Raw genomic sequence first — 22,423 nt, forward strand, 5'->3', positions numbered from 1 at the left:
GACGGCACTAAAACCATAGTCGCTCATCACAATCACCTAGGCTCTAAAGTTACGGCAGGACTTTTTAACATGTCGCGGAGGAAAAATGCCATTACGCCCGATGGAAGGAAAGCTTTATAGTTGGACGGTACTTCACAGAAGCTCTGTCTGTAATGGCATACTATTTTGTATCCCCTAAGTTCTCCGATTAACAACTCACCATTTGTTTACGCGAGCTGAAAATGTACTGTATTTGGTGGCGCCACGTTTGTAGCAGACTGTTGAAGCCAACTTGACAATAAAATATAAGTAACAATCAGCCGATTTAGTGTAATTGGTGCAAATCTCATTCTCAACATCTAGAATATCTGACGCCACCGGGGGCACGTCTGAAGGTATGTTGTTCCCTCGCCTCAGTATGAACACTGGAGGAGCTGTACTCTGCAGCCCGGGCCTCGCAAAGCAGCGAGAGAGTTTAGCACGCATGCAGGTGGCGGGGCGACGGAATTTTTAATGATGCAACCATTAAAGTGCCTTCCTAAATTGAATTTCGCTCGCCGTTGGTATAGCGAAGCTGTTTCGCCTGAACGGATATTAGCGTGGCGGCGCTATCAGTCATGGCTGGCCGCCACTCTTGTATTACTGGCATCACCAGTCTCTTCCGAGCTCACGCGACTCCCTAGCCAATGACTTCTTCCAACTTATTTAAACATACCAGCTGGAGCAGCCAGTGACTTTCCGAAACAGCATACAAATGTTCATCTTCATACTGGGTAAATCTTTGTTTTGTCTCAAAGCAAAAGTCCATCGTTTCAGCAAGATAGTTTCAAGTTTGTGAAGATAAACTATCTGATCAGACGTATCTGGATGGGGGGCACTAATATGGGATGTGTCCACTCTTCGCGTTTGTGACGGCTTGAACCCTGCTGGGGACACTTTCAGCGAGGTGTCTGAATGTACGCGGATGAATCATAAATAATTCTTCCTCAAGAGCCGAAACCAGAGAAGCTAGTGATGTTGGACGCTAGGATCTGGAGATTAATCGACGTTCTAACTTATCCCAGAAGTGTTCCGTTGGGCTCAGTTCTTGACTTTGGAACTCAAGAGTGATCCCTTCCGCATATTTCATGTGATTTTTCCCAACTATCTTCAGCAAAGCATGACTGTTTCTGTCCGTTAGAACATGGGGGTCTGGTAGACCTTAGTCTAGCTATGGTTTCTTCGCGTTCCCGCTACATAATAGCGTTACGAACAATCGACTTGGCCCGCTTTAGAAGGGTTGAAATGTCCGTGACTGATCTGTTACTCAGGTGACATCCAATGTCAAGTCAACGTTCGAAGTCACTGATCATTCCCGACAGGCCAATCCTGCTGTTACTGCCCCTCTGCTGACAACACTATACTCCCCGTCTCTTTTTATACTCTCGTCACAACTAGTAGTTCATTCCCCATTGCACAGCAGAATCCGGATACCTTTGCTCTGATAGTGTGGTACAACAGGGAAACAAGAATCGACTTGGAAAGTTGACCTCAAAACTACGTTTTGCGAAGTCCTGAAATAATCATCTTCATCTTCATCATCATCATCATCATCATCCATCAGGCTTTATAATCCACTATTGCGTAAAGGTTTCCCCACTGACTTACTCATTCCTTACCATCTTAAGCTATGGCTATCAAGTTTGCTACTTCATCTTTTCAGGTATCATCTGCCTGCCCTTACGTTGGTGTTTTCGGTATTTTCTTATCTCTTGTCATTGGGCGGAGATCTGCCTTGGTGAATCTACCATTCGTCCCGCTGGTTGCATGTCCTGACCACCTCTGTTTTAGATGGTTCAGATGGCTCTGAGCACTATGGGACTTAAGATCTGAGGTCATCAACCCCATAGAACTTAGAACTACTTAAAGCTAATTAACCTAAGGACATCACACACATCCATGCCCGAGGCAGGATTCGAACCTGCGACCATAGCGGTCGCGCGGTTCCAGACTGAAGCGCCTAGAACCGCTCGGCCACTCCAGCCGGCTTTTCGGATCCTGTGGGTCGGTTTAGTGATTGTACAGTGCCGATAGCAGTAGAGAATATTTGTAAAAGTTTTGTACGTTGTTGAATGCCGACCACGTCTCCCTAAGAGAACTGTGATACACGTGCTCACTTCTGCATAATGCTCGTTACAGATGGGCCACAAAATTGCAGCGGGGAACGTCCCCCTGTCTTTTTTGAAGCATTTTAGTGACGGTGTCTTTCTTATCCTTTGTTTGCTGCTGCCAGCTTTCCATCCCTTTGTTGGAGCAGCGAGCAACTTCGTGTGTCATACCAGTTTGACAGTGATTTTTAAGCCGTTTTTCATCCCTCTTTAAGCGAATACTGCACGTGTTTCTCACATTTGTCTTACATGTTAAGACAAAAAGCGTAAGCAAAGTAGCGCAACCTAGTTTTCGATTGCGCCAGTGATGAGTTCGTGCCGCTGTGGGTATGTCAGGCCGAGAATAAACCAATGCCGTGGTGCGGGAAGGGGCTGTGGAGGGGACAGTTTACTACCATAGATGTCACAATCTGGAAAGGACGACTGGGGGTACGTCGTTGTTAGAGTTTCTGAACTGCTCTGTACGTTGATAATTCTTAGGCTGTGGACTGCGTATTTTAACTGATTTCTGTAGTATCACAGTAATAAGATAAAGGATTGTATGATCAGTTTCCAGCTCTGGAAAGCCGCATTTTATGATAAGCTTTCGGCGTAAGTTGTCATGCGAAAAGATAGGCGGCCGCGATGTTTCCCTGTCGTTAATTCCGCGCTGTCGCTGTTTTCGGGAACCGACTTGGAAATGCATGTATCAGTGAGACGCGCACTGCTGACGTGACGGGCGGCAGTGGAAAGAAAAACAGCAGTTTTTCATCCCGGCCAACAAACCAGCAAGTTCATAAAGCCTGCAGTTTTCGATATTCGTTACAAATATCCATATCGTCCCGTCGTAGACGGCAAATGCGGCACGGAATTTATTGCCTTCCGGATAGCGTCAGGTCGATTTCGCGTGACGGTGCTGAGTGATTGATACGGCGGCTTCTTGCAGGCTGCACCGCGCCAGTGCCAAAGCGCCGCCTCCAATTGTTATTCAATCCTCTGCTCTTTTTTCTGATTTGCGTTTTAAGCCAGCGCGTGAAGCGAATAAACTTCCCCGGACGAGCCAGAGAGCGATGTATTGCGCCCGGTGTGACGCGTGTCCACAGACATTTCCAATGTTTCATTTGGCGCTTCACTGGACGAATTCCTGCGTATTTACAGACAAAAAAAAGTGGCTACCGGCGAGACGGTAGATATCCCTCAAACCCACGCAGTCATTTCTCTCTGCCTAATCTTATCATATCCTCTCTCACTCTTTTTGACGTTTGTGACTTCACGACAGTGAACCAAGTATCAGATTTGTAGTCCAAATATCGGAGCAGCAGCTCTCGCTCCGTCGGAAGAGATTTTCCTACTTTGCACTTAACTTTAATTGCGAATTCTACATTGAAGATTAGCGTTTGGTGTCCCGTCGACGTCCGTGTCATTAGAGACAGAGCACAGGCTCGGATTATAGGAAGATATTGAAAGAAATTGGTCGTGTTGTTTTTAAAGAAACTATCCCAGCATTCGTCTTTATTGTTTTTATGAAAGCTATGGAAAACCTAAATCTGCAGAGCTTGAAAGCTCACGAGCTTGTTGCCTCGTCTACTGTGCCAGCGTGCTCGCTGTAAAGTCTCCACATGTCGTATATTAAGACAGGTTTGCCAATTAACCATCGCATTCAGGAGGAGCGGGGTTCGAAAGCCTATTCAGACAACCGGGTTTGCGATTTCCTCGGTTCCCCTAAATCGTTTAATGCGAATGCTGAACCTAAAAGGAACTTAAGAGACTGTATCAAAGGAACAATCAGTTTTCATCCCAAAATGTCAGCCGTCTGTAATGACCTTGTCATCCACGGGACGTTCAGCCTTCCCTCCATTCGGAGTCTGGCCAAGGGTTTAGGTGTGCAGACTAATGATCAACTGTTAGCAACTTCATTTAAAAAGTAGAAGGAACATAAATTTGGACCACACACCACCTCGAAGTTTTTACTGCGCTAAATCTTGTGAATTTGAGCCAGACGCTCTCTCTTGGCTGCCGTGATGTGCATGTGCATGTCGGCGGAGGCTACTATCGAGATAGTGTAATTCCGAGGACGAGACTAAATGGCAAGAAAGTAAATTAGCCTTTACGGTTACAAACCGAAGAAACGAAACGGTAGTGCTGTGAATAGTTTTACATTCACATGTCATCTGATAACACGACAGGCACATCCCCATCTACAATGCCCTTGTATAGTTAAACCTAGTTCAGCCTTATGTCGTACGCTGCACAGCTGATTGTCTGATTCTTAGACCCAAGTTAAGAGTCGTTTCGTTGAGGTTACAGCTGCACGAAGACAAATACAGTCCGCATGCTGATCCGTTTTAGCATTTGTTTCTTGATGCTTCTCTTCCAGTTGTCACAATTTTCTTTACAGGTTCACTTTGGCAGTGTTTGTGGTATTGGTGACTCTCTGTTAGGGTGACCATAATTACTACAGTAATAATTCGAGATGACTGTTAAAATTAGAGGAACACACACACACACACACACACACAGAGAGAGAGAGAGAGAGAGAGAGAGAGAGAGAGAGAGAGAGAGAGAGAGAGAGACGTTCAGTAACATGTCAAATTAATAACGCTAGCTAAAACCTCCAGAGGCCAAAAAAGTGCATGGGACAGCCATTAAACTGGCACAATTGATAGCAACGTGCATGCCTATAATCTCGTCTGCAGCTCGGGCAGAATTCTTGTAGGATTTGATGCACGTACTCATTCACCGTAGGCCTGAAACATAAAAGAAAGAAAATAAGTCTTTCAGTAGTAACCTTATTTAATGGATATATTAGAGTAACTGTGACCACTAATTTGTGGTTTCATGGATCCATTAATCATTTTGTGAGAAAAAATGGCTGCATACGTGAGTTATTTAGTGGGCGTGTAACACGAAATAAGTAGACTACCGCAAACGGCGTTCGCGAGAAAGAGCAGTGCAGAATAATCGATGTATATTTCGAGAGACAACCGAATTCGCCTGGCTCTGATCGACGAAAGAAAAGCCTCGAGAAGGACTTTTCAATTCTTTGACGTTCCTCTGCAGAATTATTCATCTTCATCTTGATCCCCTTGTAACTTTTTGATGAGTTTTGATAGCTCCCTGAAATACAGATTAATCTTGCAAAGTAGTGACAAATCTTAAGAAAGAAAAATGAAGAGATATAAGGCTTTGGCGTTCCGTCGCGAGGACGTCATTAGATACCGAGGACAAGCTCGGGTAAGAATTAAGCGTCATAATTGAATGGAAACAACATTGGTAACTGGAACGTTTGACTTTAACAAACATGCAATCAACAGTTGAGAAAGAGCTCTGGCACACCGAGTAGTAGCATCTCTATCGAGCGGGGCAATACGACATTATTCAATCAATTTATGTGAGCGGTTGATTTATTGAATAGATTCTGATAGAGAAAATATGTCTCATTTCACGTGTTTTGTCTCATATGTGGAAACTGAAATGAAATTTTGCATACATCTGTATTGCACTAAACTGGGGCAAGTTTCAGTTAATTGATGAGGTGCCATCGTTTTGAAACAGTTACTCCTGACATTGCTTTTGTAATTCTTCGTCTGTCTACATATGGGTCCATCGCGTAAAAGCTGGAAACAAAGTACTGGGTGGCATTATTCTCATTTTTTCGTTAATTCTTAGAAAACGTCTATTTTATAAACAGTCGCCGTCGCCTCTCACGCTAGCTTTCGATAGAATAGCGCAGCTGGCGCATTTGGCAGACGTTCTTTCAGAAACAGGACAGTGTATTCTTATGATAAATCAGTATATGAGAGTCACAACCCATGTTTTAAATGATACACGTTTGGAGAGCTGAACAGTGTATCACCGGCATCAGTAGTTTTAAAAGCCCAAACTTGCAACCGGACCGTGATTAACCAACACTGAGCGAATGCATGAGATGGTTTTATTCGTTACAAAATGAAATTACGCAAGCGTGCGTGCAGTTTCGCGGTAACAAGCACAAACTTCTGTAGATGAAATTTTAATTCCATAATTTGTTGCAGTACTGTTCCTGAAAATGTAGAAATTAGTGAAAATGAATTTCTGTTTAAGGAAGAGGGAAGCACGCGCTAGTGTGTCGTGTCGCACTCATAGCGTTGGTGCTACAGATCGGCGCACCGGAAAACGATTTCCGTCAAGAATTGGAATTGGATTTTTCATTTCCTGTAATTGATTACTAGCCACGCGTGGTGGTTAATATATGTTTACGCTTTCGCGATTACAGGGAATTGATTTAGATTTAATAGCAGGACAGGCGTGCCCGCTTAGTGCCAGGCATCCCATTTAATTGCGATTCGTTCCGTTGCGATTAACATTCGTCGCCCTTCTTCCAAACTAATGGAATGTTTTCATTTTCCTCATTACAATTAATGCAAGGCGTATTAAGGAGCAAACTGAAATGTCTGTGCTGCTTTAGAACATTCTTTTTTTCTGTGACTTAGAAAACATAGTTGCATTGTGAGCAGTGAGCCGGTGACAGTCTTCACTAGTAGAGAATGATGCAATTGTGTCATCATCTTCTCAGCAGTGTTAAGTGGATATGGATCCTTCAATATATATAAGATAAGATGGTTGGTTGGTTGGTTGTTTGGGGAAGGAGACCAGACAGCGTGGTCATCGGTCTCATCGGATTAGGGAAGGAAGTCGGCCGTGCCCTTTCAGAGGAACCATCCCGGCATTTGCCTGGAGCGATTTAGGGAAATCACGGAAAACCTAAATCAGGATGCCGGACCCGGGATTGAACCGTCGTCCTCCCGAATGCGAGTCCAGTGTCTAACCACTGCGCCACCTCGCTCGGTATATAAGATAAGACAGTGGAGGGAGGGGGGGGGGCGACCCTAAGCTTCACCTGCCCTTACAGCCCTTACAGCCCTTACACAAAATACACGACAAAGAATGTAGCATTGCTATGCACTTTGGTTCGAACCCCGGTTCTTTAAATTTACTCAGCGATCTTTCGCAAAAATAGAATCTCGCTTTTTTTTTCTTTTTCCCCATACGGGTAGCCAGTCCAGACTTTCATTACGTACTCTGTTCGCTCGAAGTGAAACATTCACTCCTAGATAAAGGCTACAGTAGGATTTACGCTCCTGCGTGTTTTCGTGATGTCATCTACCAGCCTACGATTATGTCGTCGTCTCGGTCATTTTTTATCTCTTGGAACTCTGTATCTGCAACTACAGCAGCGCGGGATTAGCCGAGCGGCCTAAGGCGCTGCAGTCATGGACTGTGCGGCTGGTCCCGGCAGAGGTTCGAGTGCTCTCTCGGGCATGGGTGCGTGTTTTTGTCCTTAGAATAATTTAGGTTAAGTACTATGTAAGCTTAGGGACTGATGACCTAAGCAGATAAGTCCCATGAGATTTCACACACAATCAATAATCATCTGCAACTACATCTACATCTAAAATCAAAATTTATGCTCAGCAAGCCACCTTGCGGTGTGTGGCGGAGGGTACACCTAGTAAAACTACCATTTTCTCCCTTCCCATTCCTTTCACAAATGGTGCTTCGGAAGAAAAACTGTGTGCAGACCTCCGTATGAGCCCCAGTTTCTTTGATTTTCTCGTCATTAGTCATTTCGCGAGATCTGTGGGAGGAAGCAATATATTACCAGATTCTTCTGGCGTACGCTATCGGAATTCGAGTAATGAGCCTGCCAACACCTCTTTTCCTTGGTCCATTTCCCTGGCTACACGACTGCATATCGCGCCTCAAGTCTGTTCCTTAATCTGTTTGTTTTTCTGGCTCTCCTAGCTGAATTTCATCTGAAATTACCTTCGGAAGTACGTGGCGTATCTTCGTGTGTAGAGCTCTCGTTTTAATTTTGCCCAGAGATAACAGTGCAGAGGTCTTACGTCTGGCGAGTGTGCAGACCATATTGTGTTTCCCGAACGACGTGTCCAGCGGTCTCTAAATGTTCCGTTAAGATTATCTCAATGATCTGTGCTCGATGGGTAGGACATCCATCACATTGATAGCATATGGATTGTAAGTAATGTACGCTGTATTCCTTCTTTTGCGCTTGTAATACGTCTTTTTTACACCAAACTCGTTTCGCTTTATTTCAAAGTATCTTCAGCGGTCACTGTAACAGTTTGGTCTTTCTTACTAATCTGTTTGTCAGGAAGGATTAGCTTAAGTCCAGGGGTATGTCTTCTGATAACAGCGGCGCTATATCTGTTTGGAATTTGAGAAATTTGTTTCTGTTCAGAGTACCTTCAATAAAAGATGGACTGACGATGCGATTCTTGTAATGCCCGCACCACGGCCATCGTTTACCCATTTCTCTCTGTCGGCGTGGATTTTCTGATGAACAGTAGAAGCTATTGTGAAGATGAGTTGCGGACGGTTTGTAACCAAAATCTTGCAGAGAATCGCCGCATCACTTTGCAGTTTTCGTAGACAGCATTCGGAGAATTTAAAAGTCTTTCCGCGAAACTGTTGATTAAGCGAAATGTGGAAAGCATGAACGTCGTTGAAATATAGTATTGCTGAAACACTCCTTTTGCTGCCTCGTAGTTGGTTGTCTTGTGTTGTGCTGTGTGCTGCGGCTGCTGAAATATTAGCTGTATTTCTCTCATCATCGCTGCTCGTTTTTGTTTTCGTATTTTATTCTTCACACTTTTAGTATCTTGGAATGGGATTATAACATATCGTGAGGGATTGACGAGATCAGGGTACCATTCAGCATACAAGCGCACCCCTCTTCTATCAGTTGGCGACATGAGCCACTAGATTGGGGAATAGAATGCGAAAGACTCAATAGCTTCAAGAGCAAATATTCCGATCGCGACAACAACAGAGAACAGATTGATGGGCTAACAGCAATGAGACGCATGTCGGACATCTTCCCTTGACAGCAGGATAGTGGTTTGCGGCGCAGTGGTATCGTTACTGTTCGGTAAAGTTCCACGTATAACACGTCGTGGAAGTGTCCCTTCGAGGCACTTTTCATAAATATAAATGGTTTCCCAGGAGGAATGATCAGTATACGGTGATATGACTCGACCGGTCATTCGAAGCAAAAATGTCGAGTAACATCGGCTGTAAAACACATACCTTAAGCCTTTCAGACCTGAATTTTTTCTGGAGGAAGGGAAATTTTTCTTTGTGCTGTAATGCTCTTAGGTGATTTTTTAATGATTTTTAGATGCAAGATTTATGGAAAAATGTATATCAGTTTTCAAAATATTTTTTTACACTTGGCTTCTTTTTATGGACTAAAATAACTAATTTAGAGCTATTGACTGTTGTGATAAATAAAATAATCATTTAATAATTAGCATGCAGAATAACAGTAATAATAATAATAATAATAATAATAATAATGCTCATTTATACAGTGGAATATAACTAACCAACCACTTCCATGCATTCTGACGGTCACGAGCTGCTGCGCTCTGCTACGTTGACTTGTTGATATTTTTATACTGAAGCCCAACAGTTGGCAGCACTTGTACACGATAAAAAAATTGGAACATTCACAAATGTGTACATGAGGTTCACTGTGGAAAAATATTTCTATTTGAACTAAAAGATAGAGAAATTTAATGTATACAATTGTAGCCAGAGAATCTGAAAGGGTTAATAGCTTTGAGCACTTGTTCAGTAGAAGATATGTTTCGCAACAGCGAAGATCAACAAGTGCTCATAGCTCTTAAGGGATGCATTTGAGAGCCTATGTTCACTTTTTGTACTTCGAATGTTAGTTCCGGTCATATCCCTGAACATTGACCGCTTCTCATGAAACACCATATATACTCTTAGGAAGTCCTTTTATACATGTTAGCTTTATATCACATATACCGGGTTTCCGTCCCGAGGGTCATTTGCAATTTCGTTAATGCGATGTATAGCTGGAGTCAGCCAACACAAATACTGCTCATCACGTCTTCCATGCGAAGCCCAGAGTCGACGGAAACCGTCCGTGTTTTTCCCTTCACAAACGAAACGTTTTTGAAAGCGGAATTTTATAGTCGCATTCGATAGAGCGGTCCCACATTAGTCGAATGCCATATTTGTGTCCCGCGCCCGGGTTCCCGGGTTCGATTCCCGGCGAGGTCAGGGATTTTCTCTGCCTCGTGATGACTGGGTGTTGTGTGATGTCCTTAGGTTAGTTAGGTTTAAGTAGTTCTAAGTTCTAGGGGACTGATGACCATAGATGTTAAGTCCCATAGTGCTCAGAGCCATTTGAACCATTTTTGAACCATATTTGTGTTATCGGTGGGTATTAACAGGACCAATAGAACACCAAGAATAGCCACTACTCCAGCACCGATTGGTGGTATACATGTCGATAAAATAGATATCGCACTAGAGTAATGTGAGACCGCTCTGTTGCATGGGTACGTAAAATTCCGATTTAAAAAACATTTTGTTTGTAACGGGAAATAAGCGGACGCTTTAAGTGGACACTGGGCGTCGCATGGAAGACGTGATGAGCTGCATTTGTTTGTGCTGACTCCAAACAACACTACAAAAATCCACCGGACTACTCTTAGGAGAGACATCGTACATATTAACGAGAACTATGTATTTATTGTATTATTAACTAATTTAACCGTATTGGTATATTGTTACATTAAAATTATAAAATCTGAGTCATAATTCAACAGCTATAAATGTTAAAAGTTCTGGCGTACATTAGAAAACTGGCCACATCGTCTGCTATAATTTAACACAACCCAAACCGCCATATATTTACTCGTTGTGGCTTGTATTAGCTGCCTCACCGTGTGTAACCGAGAGTAAAGTAACAGTTTGGAATGACATGCTACACCCATTAAACACCGTGTTGTCTAGTTTCTCGGTGACCAGAAATGAATAAATATGCTACTCGCATCAGCCACCACGGTAGCTTTTGTGTTGAAATGGTCGACCTTTCCACATTTATTGAGCTGAAGCGTTTTTGGAGGTGTTTGTTTGGTACAGACGCGCTCGTTATGCTGAGAGGTTTCCCGGCCTCGTCGCACCGACGTCTGCAGGAGGTGGAACGGCGCATCCCGCTGATTACCCTCATTAACCTTTCTTCCACGCGGCAAGTCCTCGCAGAACGCAAAGGTTGAACGCCTAAATGCAGACCGACTGCCGTTCTTTCATTCGTTAAGTCGGTGTTTATCGCACTCCTAATCGTGCTGGCTGGGGCGGACATCTGTACTACTCTGGAAACAAGAGAGAGAGAAATTCGAGACCACTGGCATTTCCTTGCGTTGCGGAGGCTTCTCAGTAATCGCAGTAATGTTCTCCGCTTACTGTAATGGCGTCTAAAACCGAGAAATGAAGTTCTGCCGTGACTGTATATTAGTTATTTTTCGAAAATTAGTAGGGAGAAGACGTTACTTATTCGTACTTTTGAATTCTTAGGCGTCTGATTTTTGGAGCTTCTGGTAGTAATAATAGTAAAAAAGAAGCAAGTCGATGTCGATTAAAACTTTTTGTCGGGACGTGAGGCGTGCCCGGATAGTTCACGTGATAAAGATACTAATTATGAAAGGCAATGGTCGACGTTGTATTTCCAGTACAGCATACAGTTTTATTCTTTTGATAGCATTTAGCTATTAGAAAAATAACTTCAGTGTACTAAATTTAATTATGTGATGGCATAATACATTATCATCATACCTCCGATCCTAACCGGACACGAAATGCACAATTTCGCGGGTCGGAGAAATGTTACGTGTATCGTGGTGTCGTATGACTGGCTGTCTTTTTCGAGCTTACCACAAATGCGTCTTGATCTCTTGTATACACAAACATTGTGTTTTCCCGTGACAGATAATCTGTATTTTAATGAGACAGAAGATAGTAAATTCATCTAAAGTTACTCGCTGTAGGTTGGTCGTTGAACCACAAGCTAGAGCAATTTTAATTTGTATCTTTTATCGGGCACGCCACGAGTGCGGCTCACGTTACTAAATGGATAAACATTGTCAGACATGAGGTGAACCTTTGATTACCAGTTTGATGGTCCGCACACGCAAAAATACAGTGGATTTTCAGGAAGAAGCCTTATTAGTATCCCACCTAAAAGTTCCTATGTGCGTTCACAATGAAGTGTGCTTTGCATTGACGTACCCTTGTACGATAAGTAGTGAACTTGCGAAGCATTCGGTATTAATACGAGTGGTGTAAGGCTTTTGCAGAGTTCGTCATCGTTTCTATTCCACCGTTGTTTCTTCGGAAGCTCTAAATGAGGAAACGGGTTCTCGAATTGTATTTTTGAGCGGTAGGAGAGATTCGACAGATGCTAAATTAGTTACAAGGGCTACTTTGTTTTTCAGCCTCCGATCGATCGCGAAAGGGAAATCAAGGTGAAAATCAAAATTAATGTATTTTCAACAGTTCTCTTCATAGTCGCCGTTTCTACTTAGACATTTGTCGTAGCGTGGTACCAACATCCCAACCCCCTCGTGATTTCGGCCCATTGCGCACGCTGGTCAGGAGCTCGGGGCTGCCTTGCAGCCACTTCCCATCGAAAACGCTGCAAGAGTGTCTTCGTTGCTCTCCAATGTGAGTCCGAGAATTGTCATGAAGAAGGAAACGCATGACAGTTGTGTTATATGGCCTGCACGAAATCAGGTGACACCCCTCAACATGCACTTAACATTTGGCGGGGACAATATTATTGTTGACGTCTTTACACGCTCACTTCGCGCTCAGAACTGAAAAGTGCAACGTGATGCGATAGACGGGCGTACTAGAAACTGGACAAAGGTTTACCCGATTTTCACTGTGGTTTTAATTTCGCCACCGATCGGAGGTTGAAAAAGGAGGAGTAAAAAGCTCATTTTGTATTCCGCTGCAGCGGTGGTGCGACGACCATAATTTGACAGAGAATGGGTACGAACTGCTTTGAGCAGGGAGAACGTTAGGTTGTTGTTGTCTCTTGCGTGCAGCCTTGGCGCCCACGGGTAGCGCTGTCTCGTAATATCATCTCCCGCGGCACGCTGCAGCCAAGTTCTTAGGTGTGCACACAGTCAGCACACGCAGCTGCATTGTGTTCCGTGTGACTGAAGCTCATGCACTTTGTTTTAGTCGCTTCATCCTGCAGAATCGAAGACAAAGGTGTTTATTTGCAACTGTACGTATTCGCGTTGTGTTCGAGAATATCATCCTGGTCCCGATTACCGGATAACGTTACGTATGTCAGATGTGTATTTTACTGTCGTTCGTTTATAGACAAGCGATTAAGTTGATACGCCACGCAGCTAATTTTTGACCCAGACTAATTTCGCTGAAACGGCACTTTTTATACGTACGAACGCGTAATGGTTTCTTTTGGGATGCGGAGACAGTGCCTCTACTGGAAATTGTGAACCGTGTTTCCCCAGTCTATAGGATATACCGTCCCTTCGACTACGATTTAATTAGAGACGAAACGCAAACCCTGATTGGGAAAGGACAAGAAGGGAAATCGGCCGTTTTCTGTCACTCGATTTAAAGAAACTACGGAACACGTAAATGTGGATGGTGAGGCGAGGATTTGAACGGCTGTCTCCAGAATGTCTTACACAGGAGCCGGGAGCCGCAGAGTCGGTCGAGACGCGGCTTCTGTCGCGATGAAGAGATGCGTGCAGTCCGTGCGCGGAGAACACGTGGAAACAATGGTCGCGGCCGCGCACTAAACACGATAAATGTGTGTTAGGCGCGGTAATGGTGGGGAACCGGTTGCGCGGCCTTGATCTGCTACCACCACCTGCTGGCCACTTCCCTCTCCTCCCGGCCTCTTTCTCGTTTTACTGCCTCAAATGCGGGGTAACGTTCCGCGCTGCTCGGCTGCCACCGTACCGTCCTCCCGCATATCGAATAACCGTACATTGTTTACGCACAACCGTTCACACTCTGTACCGGGGAAGTGGACTGTGAGAGTACAAGCACAGGACCGATAACAAAGGCTTGTAGCAAGTATCTCTGTGCATAATCAGGTACCTATAATGCTAAACGCACTTTACATTTTATCTAAGAAACGACTGAAGGAAAAGATCGCACGTAAATATCTTTTATCTGCTTCTAAAGTGCAGTAGATGATACTGAACTTCCTAAAAAAATGGCGTTTACCATAAGAGTGAGCCTCTTGTAACGGTTAATACAAGGGCTCCCGATGGGAGGGCCGTTGATTTCGAACGTCTCGCAAGATGTATTTCTCTCTCTTCGCTTTCTTTTGGAATTTAATTTGTGTTGCACAGAATTGAAATTTTGGGAATGGAAACAGTCATTGTAGCAAATCTGTACTTTCTGTTGACTGAAAGATTGCGCTTTTAAAGGAACATTAGAAGAATTTTCCCATTTGTGGTCAGAGTGCTCAACGAAATCCAGTTGCGACGTTTGGTAATAGATCCTAGCAATGATACTTGGTTAGGGCAGATCTCAATAACGTAACTTTTTCAAGAATTTGAATAAAAACAATAGACAGGCGGAGTAGTTGCACAACGTTTGTAACGATAACACTCCGTTCCATAGCGTTTTTACTGTCACGAATGCGAAAGTTTATTAAAATCCAGACAAATGAAAAGACCGCAACTCCAACATGGCCTTATTTCTATGAGTCTGGAGTAACCTACAATTTGTAAACATAAAGAAACAAGAGAACGAGTCTCCTACAGACGCAAATACCTAGAATTCGCCACTAAAGGCTTTGTCGTCCACCAGGAGCGACGTGAGAGGATGAAAAAATTTTCTTTTATCTGGAGTATAGCTACAGAACAGACTAAAGGTGTTTAGAAAACAGAAATCAGATTGAGTGACGTATTTGTGAATTCCACAATTGCCAAATCCCGCACCAGTATAACATCAGTTATACACGATTAATTAATAAGCGTTACGAATAATTAATAAAATCGTTACAGAAAGCTACAGATATTTTATTGAGATATATCTTAAAACGTGCCCGTACAGCCGTGCGCGTTAAAGCGTCCACTTCTGGGGCAGGGAGGCGCGCCGGCCCTGCTTCGTACGAGAGTCTGTTTGCCGGCCAGCCTTAACGTTTGGGTACCAACAATGTAAAAAAAATATATATATAATTTTTCACAAAACGAACCTTTATCGTCATAGTACGAAACGAATACAAAAAGAAACTGGTAACAAGTAACCTGCCGGCCGGGATGGCCGAGCGGTTCTAGGCGCTACAGTCTGGAACCGCGCGACCGCTACGGTCCCGGGTTCGAATCCTGCCTTGGGCATGGATGTCTGTGGTGTCCTTAGGTTAGTTAGGTTCAAGTAGTTCTATGTTCTAGGGGACTGGTGACCTCAGAAGTTAAGTCCCATAGTGCTCAGAGCCACTTGAACTATTTTTTGAACAAGTAACCAATTAATTAATTTAAGGAGGTGATTTCACTTTGAAACCACTGGGACGTACAGTTTACTACCAACCATCACATTACGGGATATATTTAAAAGCAATTTCACATTTTTCTTTGACATAGTCGCACATCGAGGAACGTAATGAAATCGTAATGCCTAAAACAAATTGTAGTCCTAAATAACAAGCGAAAATGGGTCTAAAATTTAATAAATTTGTAGCAGAAGTACGTACTGATCCAGTGGCTTCGTTTCGAAATCACCCATAAAAGCAGTAGTAAAAACTCAAATTTACGTTACAATAACTTCAGATATACTTACTTAATGATCTCCTCAATATGATCACTAAAAAAGGAAACACATGTCACCGACTCCCAAAATCACGTTGCACATATCCGCGCCGACTGTTGCATTGAACGCTATAAGTGACAGCTATAATGTACTGCATTCGTAGAAGTACCTCAGTGTATCACTAGCGCTCTATCTTGCCATAGCATCGATCGTTTCACGTGAAAGTGCACTGGTACTTAAAACATTAGCAAAATGGCGGTTTCTGGCAGTGACCACTGGTGGTCAAAGGGTTACGGCAGTATCCCACATCTCAGTAGGTGAATACCAGGCAGGTATCCACGTGCCGCCTCAGATATACGCCACGCAAACATTTACAAAACTTTCTCACTCTTGAACATAGAATTTACTAAACACTCGTAGAAAAAGGGGTACACTGATTCCATCCTGGGAGTGGGGGGGGGGGGCGGGGGGGGGGGAGGTGAAGAGGAGACTGAAACTGAACTTTGGCAGTCAGTCACCTTAAACCGATAATCAGCAGCAGGAGCGGGATATCCTAACAGAAGTTTTGACATCTGTCAAGTAGTTAATTTTCGTTTTCAATTTAAAAATCAGCGTTACTTGTCTAGTGAAATTAATGTACTGTCGTCCAGTTTAATTAATTGGTAACAGTTGTATATTCCGTCTTCGCTCGAATGTTAAAACGTGTATTATTCATCCGGATATTCATTGGCATCATATACTTGTCCTGGCAAAAATGTCAGTAGCTCATATTATGAAACGTTAATGACAAAGGTACAAAACACTTGTCCGGTGAGTCGCGTGGCAACCCTGGAGAGGCCCTGCTCAACATTCCACTGTACGCTAGTACTCAGCCTCGCCATCATTCTTCCTCGCGGCCCCCCTCATTCCCATCACGTTCATTTGTTTTGTGACCTCCGATACAAATCACGATTTTATTTATTTCTCAACTTTTATTACATCCGTTTGTACTTTCTGTTTTTCAGTCAGCAAGGAAACGTTTGGGTGAAAGAGTAAGGCTAAAATATTACCCGGATGTCAATTTTTGGAGGCTTTAGATGGACGTGAGTTGACATTCCCCATCGCTTTTGGCGCCAGTGAACTACTGTGCCTTCTAAAAGTCTCGTTCATTGGTTGTGTTTCAATTTTTTTATACATGTGACGAAGTGGCAGCACGTACACATCGTTTATCTCACAACTTGTATCCTTCCTACATCTAAATTTTCGCTAATATTTCGTAAGTAACGGAAAATTCAAAGTGCCCTAATATCGTTTCTATCTTGCCAACACCCGTCGTATGAATTTAGAGAATTCTGCCCAGCAAACACAACCTCTGTCATATCGGAACTTCGTTAATTGTACCGTCCCTGACGTGACTGGAAATGTATTAAGAGGATGTTATACGTTCTTAGTCCGGCTTCGAAACATTTAAAAATAAACAATATGCGGTGCAAAACATCTTTCCTCGTACCGCAGGAAATACGTTGAGCATCTGGCTCGCACATCTTAAGCAAATACGTGAGTAATCGCGTAAATGTACTGCCCCAGACTGACTGCCAGTCATACGAGAGATAAGTGAACGATCCCTTTTATTGGTGAGTTACATTTCTTCCAAATCTTTGCGCACGATTCACGCTGTTAAAACAGTAGGCATGTTTAAAATTATTTATGTTTCGAAGGAGTGCTCAACACAAGAAATAAACACACCCACGGGAGCTGACGGCTTCCGTGCGATGAATAAAGCTATTATCGCCGATCGCAAAAAATCACCGAGTCGTCTACAAAATGAATCGCGTAATTTCATTTCATTAAAAAAAGAGTGATTGTGTGTTCCCGAGTATGTCGTTTATTTGGGAATTATTGGCCGCGGCGCAGCCCCCGCGCGTTTGATAAATATTTTATTGCGCGTCATGGCCGGCACTTGTTATTCTAAGCGCGGCCGCGAGCCATGCGTGATCCTCATCTTCATTTGGCCGCCCAATTATTCCGTTCCGGCAACGCGGTGCCTGCGCGTCACACTGCCTCGTAATACAGGAAACATCGCCGATATTTCACAAAAGGTTGCCCACTACTCGTGATGCGTAAGGAGAGAATTGTTTACCGCACAGTGATTTTGTCATCTGTTCGATGACTGCGGCTCACCACGCTATGCTATCTTGTGCAGGTCTCTTCGTGTCTGCACCCTAAATCTGATTGACAGCCTCTGCAATTTTCATCCCCCGCCACACTTCCTTCCATCACCAAGTAAACTGTTCATGCCTCAGGATGTCTCCTCCCAACATGTCCCTCCTCTTAGTCAAGTTGTGCCATAAAACACTTTTCTCGTCAATTAGATTGAGAGTATCTCTTCATTATTTACCCAAGGCAGCGAGGTGATCTTGAACTCTTTTGTTGCATTACATTTCAAAAGCTTGCCTTGCCTTCTCTTCCTATCTCTACTGTTTGTCGTCCACGTTTCACTTCCCCACACACACACAACAGTAGAGAAGGATACTTCCGTATTATACTTCTTAACACTTAAATTTGTATTCGATGTTAACAAATAGCAGGCCGGGGTGGCCAAGCGGTTCTAGGCACTACAGTCTGGAACCGCGCGACCGCTACGGTCGCAGGTTCGAATCCTGCCTCGGGCGTGGATGTGTGTGATGTCCTTAGGTTAGTTAGGTTTAAGTAGTTCTAAGTTCTAGGGGACTGATGACCTTAGAAGTTAAGTCCCATAGTGCTCAGAGCCATTTTGTTAACAGATTTCGCATTTTCAGAAACGCTTTTCTTACCATTGCCAGTCTTTATTTTATATCCTCTCAACTTAGGTCATCATGAATTATTTCAACGCCCAAATAGGAAAACAATTCTTTTAGTTTTAGTGTTCTTTTTGACTGATTTAATTCGCCTACATTCCATTACCAATGTTTTGCTTTTGTTGATGTTCATCTTATATCCTCCTTTCAAGACATTATCCATTCCGTTCAACTGCTGTGATGTCTCTGACAGAAATAAAAATGTCGTCTACAAACCAAACACAATTTTTACTTCTTCTGCGTGAAGTATAATCCCTTTCCCAAATGTTCCTTTGATTTCCTTCACTGCATGCTCAGTGCACATATTGAATAACATGAGGGAAAGTTCACAAACTTGTCACTCCCTTCTCAACTACTAAATCTTTGTCATATCTTTACTCTCTGTGAACTGGAGTTGGGTTTCTGCATATGTTGAAAGAAACGTTTGGCTTCCTATAGCATATCCTGCTAAAATATTGAAGCAACCAGATTTTTCTTTAATCAGCACTAATTTCTTTCTTCAACGACTTTGGAGAGCCCTGGGAAAGTCGAAATAATAATATCACGTTTGCTAATTTTACAGTGACTTTTTCACAAACAAATAAGCGTATTCCGTAAATATGCTGACACGCTAGCTGCTAATTTTACAGTGACTTTTTCACAAACAAATAAGCGTATTCCGTAAATATGCTGACACGCTAGCTGTACAGCCCGTGTTCCACCAAATTACCGAAGGATGCTAAAAGTTCGACGTCTTGTCGTCCACATTGTCCTCAAGAGTCGAGGATAGGAAAAAAAAACTGTCCGTTGCTTCTCCAAGGATCCATCCCGAAGTTCTCGTGAGACCACGGAAAACTTAAATTTGCATAGGTTTTGAATCATACTTCTCTTGAAATAAGCTTCAGGTGTATCAACCGTATCGCACGGTCCGTTACACGATGCTTAATACGCAAACTATGAGAAATTTGCAGTGTATCTATTTGTATATCAATAGACTAAAGATAAAACTGTGCTCCCAAATGTACATGGCCAATTAATAATATGCTTGTACTAAATGTGCCAGTGACTTCTTAGTAAATCCTCCATATTGTTTAGAGCACTGTAAGCGACTCGTTGTCGAGGCGATGGTTCATCCATTCGCATTCAGGTTGGTCGCCTTCTGACTGTAAAAATATGCATTTGTAAAACCCAGTATTGCAGTTTCGAGCGTTCGGCGATTGTAGAGCGCAAATAATTGCGCTTTAGCACATGTCGAAGCCTAACAAACATCTGACATGACGTAATACAGAACTTTGCTTCATCGCACTGTGTTCCTGATAACAATTTCTTATGCATATTGCCATCTTCGAATTGCATTGTGTGTTGCTCGTATTGTGTTCGACATTTTCTCGCATCCGTAATATTGGGTGGGTTTACAAATCCATATTTGTTTTTGTTTCATATAAAGCAGATAGTATCGTAGCACGGTTTTTCTGTGGACACCTGTCTATTTGTTGCTGCATACGATCCACTGCGAACTGCTCGGTTAAAATCCAATGTCAGTATATTGCTCGTATTCTACTTTATTTCTGGTCACATCCGTTTTTCGTACTTTTTTTGCGCTTAAGGGGGATAGGACGTCAAACGGGCCGACTTGGAGCAGGTGAGGCACCACACGACATTTTATTTTCTAGTGTATATATTTATACAAATAAATTCATAAAACTTTGTCAGCATGACCAGGAAGGATTCAGGATTCACACTCATAGCAGTGGAAGTGCAAAAACATAATAAAATATTTTTTTAGATATGAAATTTCATCATTTTTTTCAGTTACTGTTGGCTGCATTTGTTGCTACAGGTACATTTTTCTTCACAAATAAGAGAGAGTCTTTGATGAATTTTGCACAGCATACAAACCATACTTACAGGTGTATGAAACTATATAATTTTCCTAATCTATTAAAAATTGTGGTAAAAATTGAGATAGTTAACTACAAAATTTGTTTTTTTTCTAGATAAAGTTTAAAACGCAACAGCTCATTCATTTTTTCATAAATTAAATAGATTCTAGAGTTTCAGACACCAGTAAGTATGGTTTGTATGCTGTGCAAAATTCATCGAACAGTCTCGCTGACTTATGAAGAAAAGTGTACCTATAGTCCCAAATGCAGCCGATAGCAAGTGAAAAAATGATGAAATTTCATATCTAAAAAAATTATTTTGTTACGTTTTTGAACTTCCACTGCTTCGAGTGTGAATCCTGAATCCTTCCTGGTCATGCTGACAAAGTTTTGTGAATTAACTTGTAAAAGTATAGACAGTGGAAATTAAAATGTCCTGTGGTGCCTCCCCTGCTCCAAGTCTGCCCGTTTGACGTCCTACCCCCCTTAATGGAGAACTCCGAAATTTTCGTTGGAGTGGGAGGAAGACTGTAGTACATTGATTTCTTATATGAATGCTCGGTGTCCGTTCTTTCGGGCGTGCTCGAAAGAACGTATACGACGCGTACATAGGACTGATTCGCCTCGATGGGCAATGAATCCACACCTTTCAGTGCGGATGCACTTTACGTTCGACCTCCAGCGATGAGCAGGGAGGACGTGACAGGTGGCGCTAGGTGGGAGTGTGAGGCAGCCCGCGCAGCCACGAGATCCCGTGTTCGAGTCCTGGTCCGGAAAATATTTTCACTCCTCGCCGCTGATTCCGCATCAAATCCTGGTGCATCTAATATCGTTAGTACCTTACTTTTCCTGTCTCCCTCCTCGAACTTCAGTTTACGTAACACTGATTTCTGCTAATATATGGTATTTGTGGTACTTGTTAATGATGTGTAAACACATTTGCGTCACTACTGTTGCATTTTTAGCATTTGCAAAGAAGAATGCTTTAGTCACTAAGACTGCAAAGCATATTCAGTGGTCAGAAGCAACACCGTGAAAGCAGAATTACATACACATTCCGTGACACGATGTAATAAACCTCAATACCATTCGTCTCAAAAGCTGCTAACATGGAGTTCTTCATTAGATGCGAGGAAGTATGGAAAATGGACGCGGGCAAAAATATAGTAGTATAGAATTCACCGTGGAATAAAACCAAATATGGAGTCATTTACACCGCCTATTACGACAGATACGAGCAAAAATCAGCCACAATATGAGCGACACGTTTACAATGCATTTCAAAGAATGAAATACTAAACAGAGGCCGTAATTAGGAACGCAATGTAATTGAAATTAGCTTATGTTTACTACGAAACGAAAACAAATGTGACAGACTTTAAATTACCCAGTAAGAAAATGATATCTACATCTACATCCATACTCCGCAAGCCACCTGATGGTGTGTGGCGGAGGGTACCTTGAGTACCTCTATCGGTTCTCCCTTCTATTCCAGTCTCGTATTGTTCGTGGAAAGAAGGATTGTCGGTATGCCTCTGTGTGGGCTCTGATCTCTCTGATTTTATCCTCATGGTCTCTTCGCGAGATATACGTAGGAGAGAGCAATATACTGCTTGACTCCTCGGTGAAGGTATGTTCTCGAAACTTCGACAAAAGCCCGTACCGAGCTACTGAGCGTCTCTCCTGCAGAGTCTTCCACTGGAGTTTATCTATTATCTCCGTAACGCTTTCGCGTTTACTAAGGGATCCTGTAACGAAGCGCGCTGCTCTCCGTTGGATCTTCTCTCTCTCTTCTATCTACCCTATCTGGCACGGATCCCACACCGCTGAGCAGTATTCAAGCAGTGGGCGAACAAGCGTACTGTACCCTACTTCCTTTGTTTTCGGATTGCATTTCCTTAGGATTCTTCCAATGAATCTGTGTGGCATCTGCTTTACCGACGATCAACTTCGTATGATCATTCCATTTTAAATCACTCCTAATGCGTACTCACAGATAATTTATGGAATTAACTGCTTCCAG

The 22,423-nt window shown here is 42.9% G+C and overlaps 1 protein-coding gene across 1 annotated transcript in view; it reads left to right on the plus strand.

The window, feature by feature from the left end:
* LOC126184502 (latrophilin Cirl) overlaps positions 1–22,423 on the plus strand; it is a 796,671-nt gene that overhangs the window by 299,337 nt on the left and 474,911 nt on the right. The gene's annotated exons all lie outside the window — the stretch shown is intronic.

Source organism: Schistocerca cancellata, chromosome 4 (assembly GCF_023864275.1).
Source record: "Schistocerca cancellata isolate TAMUIC-IGC-003103 chromosome 4, iqSchCanc2.1, whole genome shotgun sequence".
NCBI classification, from domain to species: domain Eukaryota; kingdom Metazoa; phylum Arthropoda; class Insecta; order Orthoptera; family Acrididae; genus Schistocerca; species Schistocerca cancellata.